The sequence below is a fragment of the Zingiber officinale genome, chromosome 3B (assembly GCF_018446385.1).
Source record: "Zingiber officinale cultivar Zhangliang chromosome 3B, Zo_v1.1, whole genome shotgun sequence".
NCBI classification, from domain to species: Eukaryota; Viridiplantae; Streptophyta; class Magnoliopsida; order Zingiberales; family Zingiberaceae; genus Zingiber; species Zingiber officinale.
This window is the reverse complement of record NC_055991.1, coordinates 112212035-112232547: the sequence shown is the minus strand read 5'-3', so window position 1 is coordinate 112232547 and position 20513 is coordinate 112212035. Positions and strand designations below refer to the sequence as shown.

At 36.1% G+C, this 20513-nt stretch overlaps 1 long non-coding RNA gene across 3 annotated transcripts; it reads right to left on the bottom strand.

Annotated features, from left to right (window-relative positions):
* Window positions 1–8014: 8014 nt before the first annotated feature.
* On the bottom strand, window positions 8015–20080 carry LOC121967308. Of its 3 annotated transcripts, XR_006107694.1 has the most exons (5): window positions 19833–20080; window positions 17925–18067; window positions 17218–17258; window positions 8370–8469; window positions 8117–8175 (listed from the first exon to the last, which is right to left on the bottom strand). It is a non-coding gene; the product is annotated as an uncharacterized LOC121967308 (long non-coding RNA). The 3 variants fall into 3 exon arrangements; XR_006107696.1 differs by lacking the exons at window positions 8117–8175; window positions 8370–8469 and adding an exon at window positions 8015–8033; XR_006107695.1 differs by lacking the exon at window positions 8117–8175 and having other exon boundaries at window positions 8374–8472.
* Window positions 20081–20513: the final 433 nt, after the last annotated feature.

Below are 20513 nucleotides of genomic sequence, written 5' to 3'. Positions count from 1 at the left end.
GTGAGATGAAATCTTTAGTGTAATTTCAGATTACTTAATTCTGGAAATCTGCATGAATAGAATTGAGAGGTTGGAATTCTGATTGTTGCTGTTGATGGTATCAATGTTGTGCAGAACTTTGATTTTCGGAGCTAAGTTGTGACATAAAATGTGCTTTGCTTCTTGCATATGTGTAGTAATTTCGGAATCCAAGCATATTTAGCAAACTAATTGAATGTTCAGAACTGAATTACAAATACAATGAAACAAAATTAAAAAAAAACTGTGACTTTGTTGTTGTGCCAAACATTCAAGCCATTTCTAACCAGAAACAGTTTGAATCTTTTCTAATATCAAGTTTGTGTTAAAGGATGCCTTATTTCATACTGAAGTGACTTTAAAGCTTCAATTCTATAACTTGAGAATTTCAGTAATGAGTTTTAACAGTATAGATTTTCGATTTTGTTTTTGAATTCGGAATTATAAGGATGAATTCAGACCTAAAAGCTTTCTTGCAACTACTGGGAGTGACTGATTTGGTGCAATGGTGAAGAGTTTGTGATTGCTTTAAATATGATTTTACTAGAACTGCAGATTGTTGAAGTTGCTGATTTTTCCAGCTGCATTACAGTGCTGAAATCAATATGTTGGATTGTTTAGTAGGGATTCAAATGGATTGTCTTTCGGAGGATAGATTGAATAAAAGTGTATAAAAAGTATATTTCTTAAATGCTGAAATTGAAACCTAAAAGTCAGTTATCTGATTTGATACTTTTGCTAAAAACAGAAGTAAATCTTTGGGAGGTCATTTGGATATGGTACATTGGCTGTTGGGATAGCAAAACAGTAAAGAAGAAGATGGAAAAGTGGCAATAGCATGGGTACATGATGTGTTTAATTGCCCGAGACGGACAATACTTTAAGTGTGGGGGAGGAAGCTCTTCTCCATGAGGCGATTTGAGATTATTTTTGAGTTTAAAAGTGATGGAATTGAAGTAAAAAAAAAATAGTGAAGAATTTTTTTTTTTTTTTGGCAAATCAAGAGAGTATCAAGTGTGGAGATAGAGTATCAAATTCTATGTTAGTCATCAAATTGAAGGAGATGTTAGCTTGATACTTTGAAGTGGTAATGACAAATGGTATTCATATCTTTGTACATCAAAATGGTCAACTCATCAAGTATATTCCTCCAATACTCTCATCTTCTCATGTTTCTTCATTGAATTCTTTTCTTTTTGCCTATTTCATTTACTTTAATTGTTCTTCTTGCTTTCATTTCAATTCTTGTTGATAAATCCTTTCGATTCATGTATGCTATGCTTTATAGTGGTGGAGAATTAGAAAATAAGCAAGTTTATGGTAGTGAAATGTTGTGAGTTGCATTGAGTGAGCTCCACTTATACATGATTGAGTGTGAGAGTTAGAATAGGTGAGTACCTTGTGAGATTGCATCTTGCTTAATTTTTCAATTGGATTGAAACTACCATACCTACTTATTATTGTTTGGATTGTATTCATGATTGTTTGTGATCTTTAAATGGTCTTAGTTAAATTCCTTTTACTATCTTCGAGGTATTGCTAGGGAATTTGTGTGGAGATGATTTTTAGTTTTCTTTACTTGCACGGGACGTTCGAGGCTAAGTGTGGGGGATTTGATAACCATGATTTTATTGTATTATTTTGATTCATACATGCATGGTTTGATGTTATGTTCATAGATAAAACTCATATTTACATGACATTTCATGCATTCCATTTACTTTGGACTTAATTGCAAATTAGTTAATTATCATGGTATTTGATGCTAATATTTGACTATTATTTTATAGGCATCAAGAGGGTCATAGACCCGATCAGATCTGACCACATTTGGGCTCAAATCTAGGGCTAAACAAGATGATCAAGCCTTAGATTAATTTGGACCATCCATTGAAGATCGGAGAAATTTGAACCATCTGTTAAGGATCTGGTTCATCCAAGCCAAGAGAAAGCACATCACAGCCGTTGATGAAGATCCAGAAGTTTTGATCCAGATCTGAGATGTTTTCCACCGTTGATCAAGACTCGAAGCTTGTGGACCGTCCGATCAGATTTGAAAAGGGTATAAAGGCTTTGAGAAGCTACAGAGTGGGTAGCTCGCGATATTTCTACTGTAGCTCCGTCTTCCTTCGCCAACACTCCCATCTCCACTTCCAGATCCACTTCTCGGCGAGTTTCATTGGAGTTGAAGTGTCCATCTACTGGCATCCAACTTCCGGAATCTGAGCTCGCTTTAAGGCATTCCTGTGGCGATAATTCTGATTTGGCGACTCTGTTTCTACCCTGCTCGGCAACGTTCCTCTGATGCAGCAGCTCCACCTCACAGTAATGATGTAACACCCGTAAATTTTCCCTATTTTTAAATGGGCAAAAAGAAATATAAGAAGAGAAAAAAAATAAAATATATACATAAATGACCCAGACTAGGATTTGAACTTTAGGCCTCTTATTTAAGATTAATTTAAGTAACCATTAGGTGGTGGTAAAGAATCACATTAGAAATATGAAACAATTCATTATATGTAGAATATATGTGAAGAGATGCTTCAACTTTCACTTGGTATAAAAGGGAAAGGATGAGATGAAAACCTAACTTTTCATCTCCCTCTTCCTCTTCTCCTCTCTAGCCGAAATCCTCTCTTTCATCCTTTGTGGTTTTCGGCCAAGATCTAGGACTAGGGTTTCTACAATTCTAAGTATTCAAGGGGAGGATCTAAGAGGATAATTCCACAAGGTTCTTACACACGTGAAGGGTATTTTGGAGATCAAGGCATACAAAAGAGAGGATTTTCTTCCCTACACCCTCTATAATAGTAAGATCTAGCGAAAGGATGTAAGTATCTCTCACCTGCAGTATAAGTTGCTTCGATGTTACTTATATTGATATGTTTTAAGCATGTAAAGGAAGATGCATGTTATGAGATGTTTATTGCAAGTTAAGAAAAGATAGATGCTATGATATATGTGATGCCCCTAAAAGTTTTGGGATTAAGAGCATGTTTAGATTATCTTGATTTGCTTCCCATAAAGTTTTGGGAGTAAGAAGTATAATCAAGTGCCTAAAGTGCTTCCCTATAGATACGGAGGAAATAAGCGCACATAAGGTGTTTGGTTAAATGCCAAGCAAATGCAAGTACAAGAAATTAAAGGTAAAAGAAAGTATTTTACTTTAGAAAGGCATGTACCGGACACAAGGTCCATGAGTGGGCTCCTAGATCGCCCCTAGGCTCCTAGACTGCCTAGTAGTACCTTAATGAGTTCGGGATTAGCTACCTCGGATCTTATTAAGGATGCACGTAAAGTGGTACAATGTCAGGCCCAAAGCAAGTTGATTATTATTTTCACTAGTATGTAAGATAAAGTTTTCAAAGCTCATTGATTTCTTAAAGTGAAAACATTATTAAGTTGAGAACTAGAATTAGAGAGTGCAGGGTCTGATCTCTATAGCATAACAACTTTTATGTTTTTCATTGCATGGTTTTAAGTGGATATTTTGCATGATAAACTGATTTTAAAATGCATGCTATATACATATTTCCGAGTTATGTAGTTCATGGTGAATTATGGACAAGTGCATGTTTTGTGTTTCCGCAAGCAATTTGGAAAGCATGTTCTCTTTTAAAAAGCATGATATCTTTTAATGCATTGTTTTGTGAGTAGATGGTACTTACTAAGCATTCGCTTATAGATTCGTATTTCCTTATACTGCAGATAAAGGTAAAGGAAATCTCGAGTAGGAGGAGGCAACAAGAGCGGTGATTGGGGGTGTGCGTGTGTGTGGCAGAACAATGGAAAGAGAACCGAGATTTGGTTATTTTGGGGAACATATAGAACTTTAGTTTGGTTTCTTTACTCCGCTTTACCTAAGATACTGGCACTAATTGGTTTAGAATGAATTTGATGGCTTGGTAGAATTTTGAATGGCAAGTGAAAGTGAATAAGAGGAGAACAAGCTTTTCCGGTGGAGAAAGGGGGTCCTTCGCACGGACCGTGGCACGACCGTGCGGGTTCGCACAGCCCTACGCTGCCTCCTATCGGCCAAGGTGACACGGCCATGTGAAAACACACGGTCGTGCACCTCCTCCTCTCGGCCAAGGCTACACAGTCGTGTGTAACCACACGGGCATGTCTCTCTCCCTCTCGGCCAAGGTGACACGGTCGTGTGGATTCACACAGCCATGCCCCTCTTCCCCTCTGTCAAAGGGGACACAACCATGTGACCCTCACACGACCGTGCGCTTCTAGGTGACACGGTCGTGCGACCCCTCACACGGTTGTGCCCTGTGTCAGTTGAGAGTACAACACCTGTCAAGACCACACAGCCCAGGCCCGTTAGAAGCTTTCGACTCCCTTCGGCCCTACGTGGCTGCAAGTTAAGTCCTACCAGTTGTAACAGGTTAGAATAGGTTTATGGACTAAACAGCCTGTAACAAGTAAGAATGCCAAAAATTTAAGACGGTACGAGGAAAGCGTAACGTTTGTTCTGTAGCTTAAGGGTATGAGTAAGGGCGGGCGTTACAAGTGATCATCGACGGCGTTCCTCCAGTGGCACTTGACCCATTCCCGATGATCTTCCATCCACCATCAACTCCACAACATATCAGAGTTTCCAGAATCATAGAATTGCATATTTTCGGAGTTTGGTAGCTTAATCTTCATCAATTTTGCTTGGAGAGGTGTCTGGTGGATCTGGTGAACGATGAGTTGAGTTTAGTAGTTGAGATGCTTCTTCTCTGAATGCTGAAGTGGGATTTCACTGATGCTTCCTTGTGTGACGGCAAGGAGAGACTCGTTTGAGAAGTGATTTGGTGTTGAGATGGTTTAGGGTTTAATTTTTGCATTCTTTGATTGTTGATAGATTTAGATTTTAGTTAATGTTATTTGGATTCAGTAGCATAGTTCTTTTTAGCTTATTTGTTTTAATTCAAGTGTCTTGGGTAATTTAGTTTTAATTTCTTTTTAAGTAGTTGTTAAGCTTGCTTTAACTTAATTCGTGGTTGCTTGGATTAGGTTTCATTTATTCCCTATATTTCATTTCTAGTATAAGTGTGTTGAAGATGAGATTCATTACGTAGTGTGACAATACGTCTTGGACTAATCGGTGACATCTAGTTAGGTTTCATTTATGCATTTAATTAAGTTCTTATTTACTGTGCTTTTCATTTGTTAGATTCAGATTCAAAGCTTAAAACCCCATTTATATGCTAAAACTCCAAAAATAAGAATAACGTACAATCCTAGATGACATCCTACCGTTAGTTCCTCGAGAGATTGATCCTGGGCTCGTTATTACAACATCGTGGTGTAGTTAAGGGGTTCAGTGGATATCATTTGTTAATTTGATAAGTCCATTCGTGACACTCAATTATCTCGGCTTATCACATATCCCGGCCATGGTGACCTTCTAATCCAGCATGGGCCCTTCCATTGTTGTTCGTTGAAAGCTCATAGTTGGGAACACTGAAATCACTCAACTACATCAGGCCTCACCACCGTTCGAGGAGTCTCAGCCTCCGATTTGGGCACGATGAGTTACCAACTAATTTGTTTAGGTATATGAATGGGATACGTTCGTTTAGGTTCCCCAAGGTCCTTTGGATGAGGAGGACAGCGATCTGATGGACCTACGCACACGACCTGCGTTCTTCCACTAGATACAGGATGGAGGCAGAGTCATCTTGCCAACAAGAAAAGTTCTCATAGATCCCCATGACACAACATAGTTGCCTAAAGGTACTTGTCTTTTGATTTGATTCCCATTTAAAAGGAATAAATTTATGATTTTTTAGCTTGCAAAGAACAATGTGGGAAGATGGAAGAAGAGAATTTGGTTATCTTGTTACTTCAGATACTCTTGTGCTTGATGATTGTATCACTACCATAGCGATTGAAGGGATTCTCACAAATCGTAAGGTAAAACAATGTTTATCAAGAAAGTAAATAAAGCATGACAATGCCTTGAAAATTTATTTGACTTAGCGAATTTGATACTGTTCTCTATTTTTTTTTAGCAATAATAGTAATGTGCTCTAATTTTTTATGGTTACATAGGCATATAATTTATAGAAAACTCTTAAGCCAATGACCATTGGTCTTGGCACTATGCATGTGTTAGAAATAATATATGAAACACATCTAACAAGATTAAAATATACAACATCCAATTAAAAAATAACGGCTTCAATAAAGCAATATATAAAAGATAATGACAATTTGCAGTTTGTCATTGCAACTTAATCTACTTGTTACCTTATACATAGCTTTTGGTTGTAGACCATTATTTATTATTCTAATTGTAGGGCATATAAATCTTTCTTCTGATAGTAATTTCATTATTTATTATAGGCCAAACAATCTTCATAAGTAGTAACTTAGCCCTTGTTATTATTTTGCTACAGGTTAACCCAAAAATGTTGAAATCTGCTGTGACCATGGACTTGTACACAAAAATTATCTGTCTTAAACAAAGTTTGATCCAATTCATTATCTATCAATATTTTGATTACAAAATGTGATTTTTGTCTTCTTTGTCTGCATTAGATAACCACTGTGCTAGATGTATTTTATCTTATCTTGTTTTACTCTCTTATCTTGATTTTGCTTAATGGTTGCATGGTCATAATACAAGTAACTCAATTTTACTAGATGATTCCCTTTTGGTTGATGCCTCAAGATATCAGTATCGAGCTTAGCGAGATAGTGAATCGGGATGCTATCTTTCTCTCTCATTCATTTACTTTGTTGATCTTTTTTCAGATTTATCAAGATGTGAAAAATATTTCTATGTTATTAGTTTTTCCATTCTACTCATATGCATCTGATTAGTTAGCACAAAATTAAGTGATTCTTTTGATGATACTATCTAGTTTGATGGGTTAGCAAGCAAAAAAGCTTTTCTTTGATTTCTTGAAACATAACTCCAACTGCTGATGGACTAGTGAAAATTACAGGTTGAGACTAAAGATGACTATCTCTTGTCCATTCAACATGTTCATCATGGGAAAAAAACTTTGGGAGAAAGGGCTGGTCCTCCAGTTTTCCTCCAATATGGTCTTTTCATGTATTAACTCAAAGGATCCTTTTGATATGAATGTCTCCCAAATTTGAACATTTGTTCATGTTATTTTTAGATTATTGTTCTTTTGTCTTCTCATGTGAGCAGGGTGGAGACACATGGTTCATGAATTCATTTAAGTAATTACTAGGTTTCTTCCTTGTAGATAGTGGTTTTGATGTTTGGGTTGGTAATGTATGTAGCAAAAGATAGAGCCATGGTCATAGCAATTTATATATTTATTCATGAAAAGGTTTGTCACGCCCCAGAGGAGTCCATGTCCGAAGAAATTTCGGCAACATCTCCCCTGTACGGCGGACAATCTGAAACTTCTACATAACCCATATACCTAAGCCACAGGCGGCTGGAATAATAACAATAAATAAAAAATAATCACCACGCAGTTTATATAGATATTCAGCCTCTGGCTGTCACAACCACGCAGTTAATAATAGTAATCACAATACTACACTGACTCGAAATCCACCCTACTCCACTACACTCGTAAAACTCAAATCCGACGAAACTCACCTCTTCTGCCGTCCAGGCAGGCATGTAGTAAAAAAACATATCGAATAGAATATCCATCAATATCAAAAGAAAACATACGATGTCCAAGTATCCAAATAATCAAGTACACACATAAGCAAATAAAAACCAAACCAAATGGTAAATAAATCCTCGAGGTCTGCAGGGATCTAGCACTACGTGCAGTGAGGACTAGCGACTGGAACTCCCTCCGGACAGCATCAACCTGAAAATAACAACAATGGAGGCGGGGTGAGTCCAACACTCAGCAGGTACAATTGATATGCAAAGTAAAGAAAATAACACCTAGCACTAACCATACGTACAGTCTCCTGATAAAAATAAAGGTAAATGCAAACCGAAGTAAACAGGAGAGAAACTGTACTAACCAGGACCCGGTATAAGGACAAATAGTCCGAAAGGTATAGAAGACCTGTATGCAAATAAGAAAACACAATTAATGCAAATTGTTAATTTCCTTACTAAGCATATCAAAGGCAATAAGTCAAAAGTACCCGCCTCCGAAAATAGAAAGGTCCAATCTGACTCCGAGATACTCGTCTCGGGTCAAAGTCCTGTGTTAAATCGCACAGTTTAGCTAATTTAATTATAAACAAATAGCTAAACTAATTTTCTAATCCACTAACCAGTTAGGGTTAGTTTCATTAACCCCAACTACACCGTTATACAACTTCTAAACCTAAATCAATAATTATTGCTAACACAACTAGCAATAATCCAACACAAAGATCAAAACCATAAACCTTACCTCAATTCAACGCCGCTGTTACTACCGAAGAAGGGCGGTCTCGCTGCTAGAACTAAAACAAGCCCACTGCAAGTCTGTCTTCTCCTCACGGCCGGAATTACTGCTGGAATTAAAACTGATCAAACAGAAGCTCAAGCAATGAAGATCACATATCATACAACCCCAACTCACTTCAACAGGTTCCAAATTCTTCATCCGAGACCTCCAAACATAGACTCAAATCAAATCTTACCCAAAGATGAAGTGGTTGATGGTGGCTATAATGGGTAGAGCTAGGCACAACCCGGGAAGTCTTCGGCAGATTTAGGACAGATCCGGTGAAGACTCGGCTATACCAGAAGATGTCGAAGGGCTAGCGCACAAGGCTAAGGTAGAGAAGAGGTGGTGCCGTGAGATGAGTGTCGCGGCTGAGCACAGAAGAAAAGGTCGGCTCTGAGTTGTGGCCGGTGATCGGCTGGCGTCACTGTGCTGGCCTCGTGCGGGAAGAGGACTCAACAGTGGCACGCCAAAGGAGAACTAGGGTTGGCTGTCAGCATCGTTGCCCGGCGATCGGGTGGCTGGTGGCGGCGTCGGCTGTAGCCTACGCGAGGAAGGAGGAAAAGAAGGTGCGCTCCTTATCTCAGCGGCAGAAAAGGCATCGGCTGTCGGCGCTGCTCCGTGCGTCGCCGGCAGCTAGGGCACAGGGAAAGGAGTTCGGCGTCGACAGAGGAGAAGAAGAGATAGGAGAAAATCGCCGGTTTGGGGCGGTTAGGGCAGAAGAGAGGCACGGCTCGATGTCGGGGAGAAGAAGTGAACGGCGACAACCAAAAACGAAGAAAAAGAAAAATAAATAAAGAAAAAGGAATTAAGAAATTCAATTTTTCCTCTTTTAAATAAGGTAGCCAAAACAAGCTTTTCCGGGCCCCATTTTTGTCCCCGTTAACTCGTCCATACGAGCTCCGAAAAATTCTCGGAAAATTTCCAAAAATTTCGAAAAATTCCCTTATTAATATTTGCCTATTTTCCGGTATTTTACAAGGTTTCTCTTTTTTCCATTTCCTTAATAATACATAGTTATGTTCTCTTGTACTCTTTATATCCAAATATTTTGATTATAATGTTATGTCATCCTTTGACTAATTTTTTAGGCATTTTGGGATTGTAGTTGGCAAGAATCAGCACAGAAAGACTAAGCAAGCAATGATAAGTTATAGATTTTATAAACTAGTAGCCCTTTATTGATGTTTGTAGTTATTAGATTTAGAATCTTATTTATGGTTTAATACTTTTCATGTCATGTGTTGAAACTAAAGTGGGGCTGAAATGAATTTACGAAAACTTAAGAGGTTATACTAGCAAGACTTTATATCAATCGGTTAGGTATACAATTATAGTTTCTAATTTGTAATATATATATTTATTTGAGCAAGAGTCCTTAAGGGTACTAGGAAGTATATCGGAAAGCCAAAAATAAAATGGAGACTTCAGTAGGTTAAGGAGTAATGGGAGCTACAATGCCACCTCTTCATCGACATCTAAGTAGAAAATATCATGTTGTTGTATTGCTCTAGTTTTATTTTATTAGTATCGGTACTTGTTATTATGTTGGTTGCTTATAAAAAATTTTCAGAATGTTGTAAATATTATTTTCAAATATTGAAAAATTATATATTAAATTTTATTTTCAAAAATTGTATTTTAAATGATTTATAATACTAAAAAAATTATATTATTTTTTTATTTTTTATCTAAAAAAGACAATGATTTTTTTATTATTATAAAACTGTTGTCTTTGTTTTTAAATACAATAGTTTGTAACCGTTGTCTGAGCACCCCCTTTAACAACACGACCTTTAACAACAATTCTAAAAGGGTTATGATAACAATGAAAAAAGGTTGTTGTTAGGCCTTTTTCTTGTAATGTGGGTTTATTTTAAATTAATTTTGAGTTAAATTAAGTTGAATTAGGTTAAGTTAAATTAAATACATTGGTTTTATTTAGTTAAATTGATTAAGTTATCTTGATTTAGTTTAAATTAGATTGATTTTATGAATTAAGTTCACATTAATTTAAATTTATTAAGTTAAATTAAGTTAGTTCTTTGAATTCATTAGGTTAATTAATTTAAATATGAATTAATTAGGTTAAATAAATTAGTTAATTAGATTAAGTTTAATTAATTAGTTTAAGTTTAATTAATTGATTTAAGTTTGATTAATTAGTTTAAGTTTAATTAATTGATTTAAGTTTAATTAATTAGGGGATTATTGGATTTATTTGTGTTTGAATTAGTTAGAATAAGTGGTTTAGTTAATTAAGTTGGATTCTAAATTGATTAAACTAATTTTAAATTAGTCTTAAAATCCATCTCACCCTTTTTTTAAATTTTCTAAAAGAGAACCTTATAAATTTTGTGAGATGGTTATTAATTTTATCTTTATTAATTTATTTTGAATTTTAAGGATTTATTAATATTTGAGATAGATTCAAGTTTAATAATTAGTCAATTAAGTACACATTTTAAAAATTAGCTTCCAAAATGTGACAAGGCATAAAGGCCTTTTTGAGTATTGGAGTAATGACCACTTCTAAACAAAGTTTTTTAAAGAAATTGTACACTTAACTTCCTTCTTGAAAAGCCCTGGTCTAATTTGTCTAAGATGTGGCAAAGTAGATTTGATTAGTTCCACTAAGCTAAGTAAACCAAATAGAGTACTTCTTATCCTCCTAACATACTATCATCTCGCCCCATCCAGTACTAAGTTAGGCAAGTCTAAATCAAACTTAAGTCCTTATCTAGACATTCTAAGTTAATCATAAAAATAAGCATGTAAAAAAAATTATAAATCAAATAAACATGCAAGTTTATCGAATAATAAAAATAGTTTTTCTATTGACTTCTCCTGAATCATAACCTCGATAAGGTCTATCTAAGTAATAAATTTGACACTTGGGGATCCAATATTGGTTTGGTCCAACTTGATTAATCAAGTTTGATTTAGAGATCCCTGCTTGAACTTTGTTCTAGTAATTCGATCAACAATTGATAAATATGATTTGAAATGAGACTTAGCCTTATATCCTAATCAGGATCGATTGTATACGATCCTTTGCTTTCCAAAAATCATATAAAGGTTTTGAAACTTAAAGTGAACTCTTTTAATGAATCCTTAAATTCTTTGACTTTATTTTTCAAAGTGGAATTTTCTTCCGCAAGTCATTGGACTTGAGTTGAAGTTCTATTTTGAACTGGTTCAGTTAAAGAACTTGAGTTAGTATTCTCCTCAAGGACTTTTATCTCCTTTTGGAATGACTTAATCCGGACATTGGAGTTAGCTAATTTATGAGTTAAATAGAAAATCATGTTATACAACTTTTCAACTAAAGCAGGACTTACAGCAGTGTTAGAACCTTCTGAACTAGATGTGGATTTGTGGCTTGACTAGGACTCGACTTCAGATTCAGTCTCGAACTCGATCTCAATTACTTGTTCTCGTGCCAGTAGTGCAAGGAAGCTTGCTTGGTTTTTTTCTTCTTCATCTGAGTCTTCTGATGAAAATTCATCCCACATTACTTATAGTGCCTTCTTCCTTCTTTACCTTTTGGTGTCTTTTAAATTTGGACATTCTGCCTTGAAGTATTCCTTTTGGTTGCACTCATAGCATGTTACTTTTGACTTTCCATTTGTGGTCTAGCTCAGTCTTGACTAGTTGCCCTTCATTTGGATCACCTTCTTGATTCTATATTTGGTGAATCATTTCTTCTTCTTGTATAGTTTCTAAACTAGATTGGCTAGTTTGGCAGTGAACTCATCATCATCTTTGGAATCTGATTCATCTTTGGACTCGGGCTTATATCAGGACTGGTACTTTGGTTCCTTCATCTTGATTTTTCCTACAAGGTAAGCAATCCCTTTCTCGACAAGACGTGCATTAATCTTGTAACGCCCAAAAATTCTCAAACTTGCATTGGAATTATTCTGTGATTTTCTAGAATTTTTAGATATTTTCCGGAATTTTCCGAGTAGCGGAAGTAGCAAAAATAATTAGAAAACGAAAACGACCTAGCGGGAATTGAACCCGAGACCTATGGCTTAGGGATAATGCTAGTAACCAGTTGAACCCAGCAGGGCCGTGCTGAAAGAATGAGGAACCAATTATATTTATATTGGAGTTGGGTTCAATAATCCACTTAATATAAATAGGAAACTTAAAGAGGGTTTGGTTTATTTTAAGATTTTGGTTCGGCAAAATCCCTCTCCACCGAAGCCCTCACGCCAACTCTTCTCCTCTTCCTCCTTCTTTCGGCGCCACACCAAGGAAACCCTAGGGTTCCTTCCCTAGGGCCCCAAGGATATTTTCCGGCGACGATTTCAGCACGAGGACGTTTCCCTTCGCGAGTAGAGCACGTGGACGTGAGTAAATCGTCGAAAGGGTCATCTCCACCGGAATTCCAGCGATTAGAATCGTAAGAAACTTCATACAGGAGGTAAGAAACCCCTCACCTGCAGTATAATAGCTCCGTTTGGATTTTTTGTGTATTAGTTTAGTTTTATGCAGGTTTTGTCGACATGTAGGGTGTTTTTAACCCTCCTCGCAGGTTTAGGGATTTAGTTGAGCGCCTTTAGATGGGTCGGACACGTTTACCCTCTTCAGTTTGGGGTTGTAGACGTTGTCGGGTGTCTAAAGGTGATCTCCCTAATAAAGAGGAGAGTTGGGGGCACACTAGGTGTTCGACAAAGTAACTAGATCAGTAAAAAGATGCAACTTAGGCATTTTAATAGCTCGGTTAAATGCATTAGAAGCGTTTAAAACAGCAAATCAGTTTATTTTAGCTTATATGAGACTACGGTCCAATGGGTGGGCTCCCATAGTCGCCTCTAGGTTTAGATAACCTAGCTCTAGGTTCAGATAACCTAGAAACAGCAAGTTAAAACAGTTAGCTATATTCAGTATTTTATTTTCAGTGGCACTGTACTGGATCAGATATCCATTGGGTTGGACTCCCACAGTCGTCCCTAGGTTTAGATAACCTAGTTAACCCTACTAAATTCGGGACTTGCAAACCCGGGTCTAGTTAGGGATGCGCGCACAGCAAGTACAGTTGTCGAGTCCAAACAGCATGATTATGTATTTTCACCTATATCTATTAGCTTTCAAAGTTTATTCAGATATGTGACTATAGCATCAGAACAACACTAGTTTAGCTCAAGTATAGTTTCAGTTTCAGTTCGGTTTTCAGCATAGTTTATTCTAGTTGATGCTATGATATGATTATATGCTTAGTTTATGATGCATGCCATGTTTCAGTGTTTATACCATGTTTCAGTATGCCATGCTTTAATAAGCTCAATGCATGTTTTCAAATAACATGATTTGTAAAGCATATTTGCATCGCTTGCATATTTTTGTGAGGTAGATGGTTTCTTACTAAGCTTTAAGCTTACAGATACTATTTTTCCTTATACTGCAGATAAAGGTAAAGGAAAGATGGACTAGCAGAGGGAGCTGGAGGACAATGCAAAGGATGGTGTGTGTGGCAGGAACTGGAATCAAAAGATCCTCTAGGGATGTAGCACCTACTATAGCATTATACAGTTCATTAGTTTTAACTTTCGTGTTTTTATGCACTTTTAAACATTAGCATGTTTAACGCATGGAAGATGGGTTTAAATTGTCAATAATTATGTTAGAATACTAGTTTTATGTCATTAGAATGTTCCTCATGTAGTGTATAACTCATATGTGAAATTTCGGCACGCCCAAGTGCTGAAATCAGACCTTTGGCACGAAATCAGAAACTCGAATCGATCAGCTGATCGATTCGAGGGTTTCTGATCGACCGAAGGATCGATTGGGGAGTTCGTACCGCGAACAGTAGGCTCCTGGATCGATCAGCCAATCGATCCAGTAATTTCTATCGCGAACAGAGAGCTCTGGGATCGATCACTGGATCGATTGACCATCCTGGATCGATCAGCCGATCGATCCAAATTATTGCCCCGAGCACAGTAGCGTGCTGGATCGATCACTGGATCGATCCAACACATGCTCCGCGTGCAGTAGCCGGCTGGATCGATCACTGGATCGATCCGACGTTCCAATCGATCAATGGATCGATCGGGAGGTCTGTTATCGGCGGGAAAATGTCTAAGTTCAGTTCCTTGACCATGGAAAAAGGTAAAACAGGTCATGAATAGTTAGTTTACCTACCTTAGCACATGTAGAACCAAGAAATGATGATAGTTTAGCAAAAATTTCAATTAGTACAGCTTCCGCATCATGTCTTTAGTAATGGTCTTGGAATAGTTAGCATAGCATAACTGTAGCGATCGGCCTTACAGCCTAGTTAGTAGAAGGCGGGTCGTTACAAATCTGTTCATGCAATTCAAACTCAAAAAATAATTCATCTAACCTAATGGAAGAAAGATCTTTGGAAACTCTGTAAGCATCTATCATAAATGCCTACAAAGTATTCTTTGGAAAAGCATTTAGGGTATACCTTATAATGTCATGATTTTCTACTTTTTGTCTAATTGAAAGACCGTTGAGTAAGTCTTGAATCTGGGAGTGCAGTTGACTTGTCAATTCTCCTTTTTTGTATTTTAATATTATACAGTTTATTAAATATTAAATCATGCTTACTTACTTTTATGTCAGAGATCCCTTCATGTAGCTTGATCATCTTGTCCCAAAAGCCTTTGGCGCTTTTGAATGGTCCGCCCTAGTTTAACTCTTATTCGGTTAGTCCGCACTGGAGGGTTTGAGTAACCTTTGCATTTGTCTCAATTTTCTTCATCATATGCGGGTCCTAGTTCTCGCATCCTATCGGTACTCCATTTCCGTCGAGTGGTAGTGCTAACATATTTTGGATGATGATCTGCATTTTCACTTGGGTCTTTAGGTGGAATTCCATTTGATCCTTCCAGTAGCTGAAGTGATCACCAAAGAAGAGTGGCGGTCGGGCTGTACTGTAGCCTTCTTGATGGGCTATTGAAATTTATCAGGATTTAAACCAAATTTGTATAAGATGTTTTAGTAGATAAATCAATTAGGTACAAATATAAATACCTAAGTTTCTATTTTCCTCCTTACCTGATCCCCTCTCCCAATCCCTAATGCCACAGTCGCCCTTTCCCATCTCCACCTTCGCCTCTCCTCGCTGATGTCGGTTGCTCCTAGCACTGACAGTTAAGAGCACAACCCTAAAGGCCAGCTGCCATCCTGGAGGTCCATCGCTCATCTCCTATCTACAAGTTGTGAAAAAAAAAACTGCCAACCGCCGCCATTGTCGTCCCGGTTGACTCCTTACTGCTCACCACTGTCGCCAAGCTCTGTATGGACTTGAAATGGGATCACCAGCTCACCTCCAACCGATCATGGCCAACTATCATGGGATATTGCAGGGAAGAAACTGTGGGTAATGATGAGTGTAGATTATATATACTTTTAAGTATCATTTATTTTATATCTTGTTACATTTCATGAGAATAGTTTGCATTCGCATACCCTATTTCTTTGGATTTTGTTACTTTTACTCTTTTAGTTTGGAAAATTACTCTTTCTTATTTTCATTGATAGGACGTGAATTTAGAGCTACAATGGAGTATCAAACGTGCACCTAGAGCAAGGAGTACACTCTGACCGTGTCCCATGACATAGGCGTACTCCTACGACCAAAAAAGACAAAGAATATAGCGGAAAAAGGCTCAACATGGGCTAGCCATGCCTCATCATCAAGCCTCATAATCAAGCCAACATACAAAGAATTTGGGAAGAAAAAGAGATTCAAAAGACTATCAAAATGAAGCTTTAATCAAGGAACATATTTCAGCCTTCATATGGAAGAAATGGCGTAAAATAGCACTAAAAAACCCCCCCACGGATCCCACCATGGGGTGTCATGCTGGTGGGAATAACCAATGTTGAATTTGACCATTTTCCAAAGCCAAACATGGGTGCTCGTGTTAGCGGACATAGGTCATGCCAACTTCTAGACTACTCTGTAAATCAAAAATAAAATGATCATAACTTTCCACTCAGTTAGACCCACGAATTGTGTCACATATAAAAAGTTAAATAAGTTTAAGACCTATAACTTTGATTCAGGGTTCAATCCATGAAAACCAAATCTAATGGTTGAAAAATTCATTTTGGTAGAGCCCTATAAATCTAGCAGATCTCCCCTGCTTGACCCAAACTGTAGACCAAATTTCGAAGGACCATAACTTTTGTCTTAGTTCGAGGTAGAGCCAAACCACCACTATGTGAAAATATGCAATATACTTCGAATATTGTCCGAAGTAATAGGTAGATAATTATCGAAGTAAACGCACGTGAAGTAAAAAGGTAAGTTTATTACTACGTCATAAAAGTACCGAAGTCTTTTGCCAATCTAAAAATTGTGTAACTGGTTCAAAATCAAACTGATTTCGAAGTAAAAAATCTCTTTTACTTCAGTGGTTCCTTAAAAGTACCAAAGTAGTTGATTATATATGACTTCAATTGTTACATTAATTGACGAAGTAAAATATTTATATGGCTCCACATTTTTTATATTGTGACAAAGTAAATATTTTCTTTAACTACACCACTATTTATATTTGTCGAAATCTTTTATATTATATTACTTCACCATTTATTTGTAGTATATAAGTAATGGATCATATTTACTACAACACAATTTTAATTGAACAAAATATTTTTTACCGCTAAAATTGAATAAATATATCGTAATATTTATCAAATACAATCCAAAAGTCTATTCACAAAAGACATGTTTGACTAACTTCTCCTAAAAGTGTATCCATCAATATCTAAATATAATCCAAAAATTTATATAGAAGATACACAACTCATAGGCACTCACATAGGAGTAGACGAATTCGCTCCATTCACTTCTTCATGTGCCTGCAAAATTTTTTACAAAAAAATAAAAAACACATATCAAACTATAGAGCAAAGACAAGAGTAGCATTTATGTTCTTCAAAATATAAAGACATGTCAACTTATCATCTGAAATTAAACACAAAATATAAAACAAAGCAAGAAAAACTTAAAAGAGCAAATTCCACTAGTCCTCCAAGTATGTTCAATATTATTTCAACCATAAAGGATAGATACCACTACATCTCACATATGAAATAGAAGAAAAAGAGTTACCCCAAGCAAAATTTCAAAGATAATGTAGATCACAATATAACAATAACGTGTAGTTAACAAGAACCTATATATGTTTAATCCACTTGAAAATTTTCATTTATAAAAGAGAAAAATTCAATAGTACTCATCCAAGTATGTTTTCTATTGTTTTGACCAAAAAAGATAGAGACCACTTCATGGTATACGCCTCACAAAAGATAAAGAGTTACTCCAAGCAAAACTTCTATGTTTAGTCCATTTGCGAAATTTAATTTTACTAGAGCTTAAACATTCAGAAATTTAGCCAAGGAAAAATTTTAAAGTAAGCAGACTCAAAATATTTGCATGATAAGATCTTTTAAGTATCTATAAAAGCACAGGAATATAAGTTAAAATGTTAGGGTATATGAATGCAATTTATTTAAAGTACAAACCTTATCATCTTCTCAACTTGTTTTGCCACATTATATTCCAAATCTGCATACTTTTGTTTCGCTCGTCCAGATTTAGCTAACTTTTTGGATTCCAAAATGCTTGGAAGAAGATAAAGTTGATAATCTTCATGTAATAGATCATACTGTATGAAAAATGTTAAAATCTGCTTAGAAATTTTAACCCAAATACATTATAGTACAACGCTTACCTACCTCATCTCTAAACAAAGTTAGAACCAAGTGTTCCTTCAATACTACTTGAAACAAAAATGATGGTATTTGTTAAGAAAAGGGAAGAGAACATTTATTTTGAACTTGTTTGAACTTGGATGAACTGATAAAAAACTATAATGATAATAATTAAAGAAAAATAACTTTCTCATTAAGGCAGGTAAGGTATATCAAAGTTCACTTAAATAAGAAGGATTATGACACGCATATTGCCTCATATAAGAATTTTCATGGAGAGGAATATTCAGAATAAGAAAAGATTTAATACTACATGATAAGCAAATAAGCGACAATGGATGCTCATAAGAGATGTCATGTGCAAGAAATTTTTTTATTTAACAAAGATATAATAATCCTCTTTTCCTTTTAGCCTCATGAAGCAAAGCAGACAATCAAAATCTATATGCCCAAGATACGATAATTACATTAACAAATACCAAGATTACTTGCAGGTGAAGCATGCACATCACCTATAATTTTTGTAGAATACTTCAGTGAACAAATTAGTTAATCAAGCCTGAAGGAAGATAAAACAAAGCCAACATTTGACAGAAAATGCCTTTTGAACAACAATCTTCATACATCTGCATCTAGTTAAATTTAGACATGTTTTCCAAACCTATTCCATAGCCATTAAATTAGAGAATTCAACAACAGGCATTACATATAGTATAGTAGCTTAGTAGGAGCATACATTTTTCAGTAAACTATTAAATAGCCTAGATATCTAGGAATTCATGAAGAAGTATTCTTGACCTAATTGCTTGTAAACTTAAACTAGTGGTGTTACGATAGATATAGAGTTAGCTATGGATAGTGGTCTTTTTTTTCTCTATGACAAAGTTCTTTCATTGTTGATGTTTAGGAAGGACCTTAGGCCTTTGGAGAGCCTACTCTCTGTACCTTAGCCATGAGAGCTTTCGAATTAGCTACGATTTGACCACTAGATGCACTCTTTGTATTTGCAGAATCAACTGTCAAAACCATTGACTTTTTAATCTAAAAGAAAAGAAATGTGATAAATAGCAAACTGTGGTCAGAGCATGCATGCATCAAAAGAAAAGCATCAAAGCACTATAATTAAAACTATGGAAACGTAACAAAAGATAACATGTCTAACTTATGCCAGTCCCCATATTTACACAGGTACAAAAGATAAAATAGATAGAATACCTATTCTGGTCTATCCAATTAAAATGCATTGCATAAATACAAATATTGATAGAAAAAAGAACAAACACGTCCTATTTCACTTAAATCAGCTTATAAGCACCAATGCAACTTCTATATGGTATATGATAAACCAAGACCAACGAAGCACAACTTGTTTAGTTGAACCCCAATCAGAAAATCTGCCTGCAAATATTTTTTTTATGTTTTTGCCACTATAATTCTAGTAAGCATATGAACTGGAATTGAGTGAGTGATTTGTGTGGTTGGTATAGTGAAAGGAAGTGTCAGATTTTGATAATATTCTTCAAAGATGATAAAACATTGGAATTACTTGATTATAACTGCAAAGTTTAGATTTTGAGTATATTTGTGGTCCAGATTGTTGATCGAGAAGAAGCAATAGCAGGATCGGTAGATCTTGAGAGAAGAGAGTTTGGTGTACAAAAACATGATCAAACAGAAAGTGGGCAGATTATTTAGGGAAGATGAAGGAGGCACTAAAACCTTTTATGTGGTTGTCGACAACCGAGATGAGGCCGAGGCGGCCGTGTGCCGCAAAGAATCCTGAGTTGGGCACTTGGATGATGAAGTTTATGCCTAGGATGGGGGGCTAACGAGCTAGAGCAGCACCAAAGGTGTAGCGGGAGGTGTGGACTGGGTGATGCTCATGTATTGGACGTCAATGGCAAGAACTTCACCGAGGAAAAAGAGAGAACATAACCCTAGCACCCAACAAATGAGTTCAACTCGTTAGCAAGGAATGGAAGAATTATAAACAGGTTCAATTTATGAAAAAAATATTTTAACCTTTCCAACTTAATACTTCAGTAATTATACATATCAATTTTATTTGATAACTTATTATTTCATTAAATAAATAATACAAAATCAAATATTAAATAAAATTAGAAATGAGTCCATATTTTTTAATCTATGAAGTTTTAAATAGTATTTACTACATCAATTTACATAGTGCACCTATCAAAATTTAGATGTGTTCAAGATTTACAAGCTTGATTCAGGGTCCAACCCAAGAAAATCAAATCTAAGGGGTGAAAATTGATTCTGTCCAAGCCCAATAAATAAGGGCAGATCTAGAAAGTAAGAGAGATGTATAAAAGGGTCAAGTATGTATGATCAAAAAATGCTAGAGGGGGTGAATAGCACTCATGGATTTTTCATATT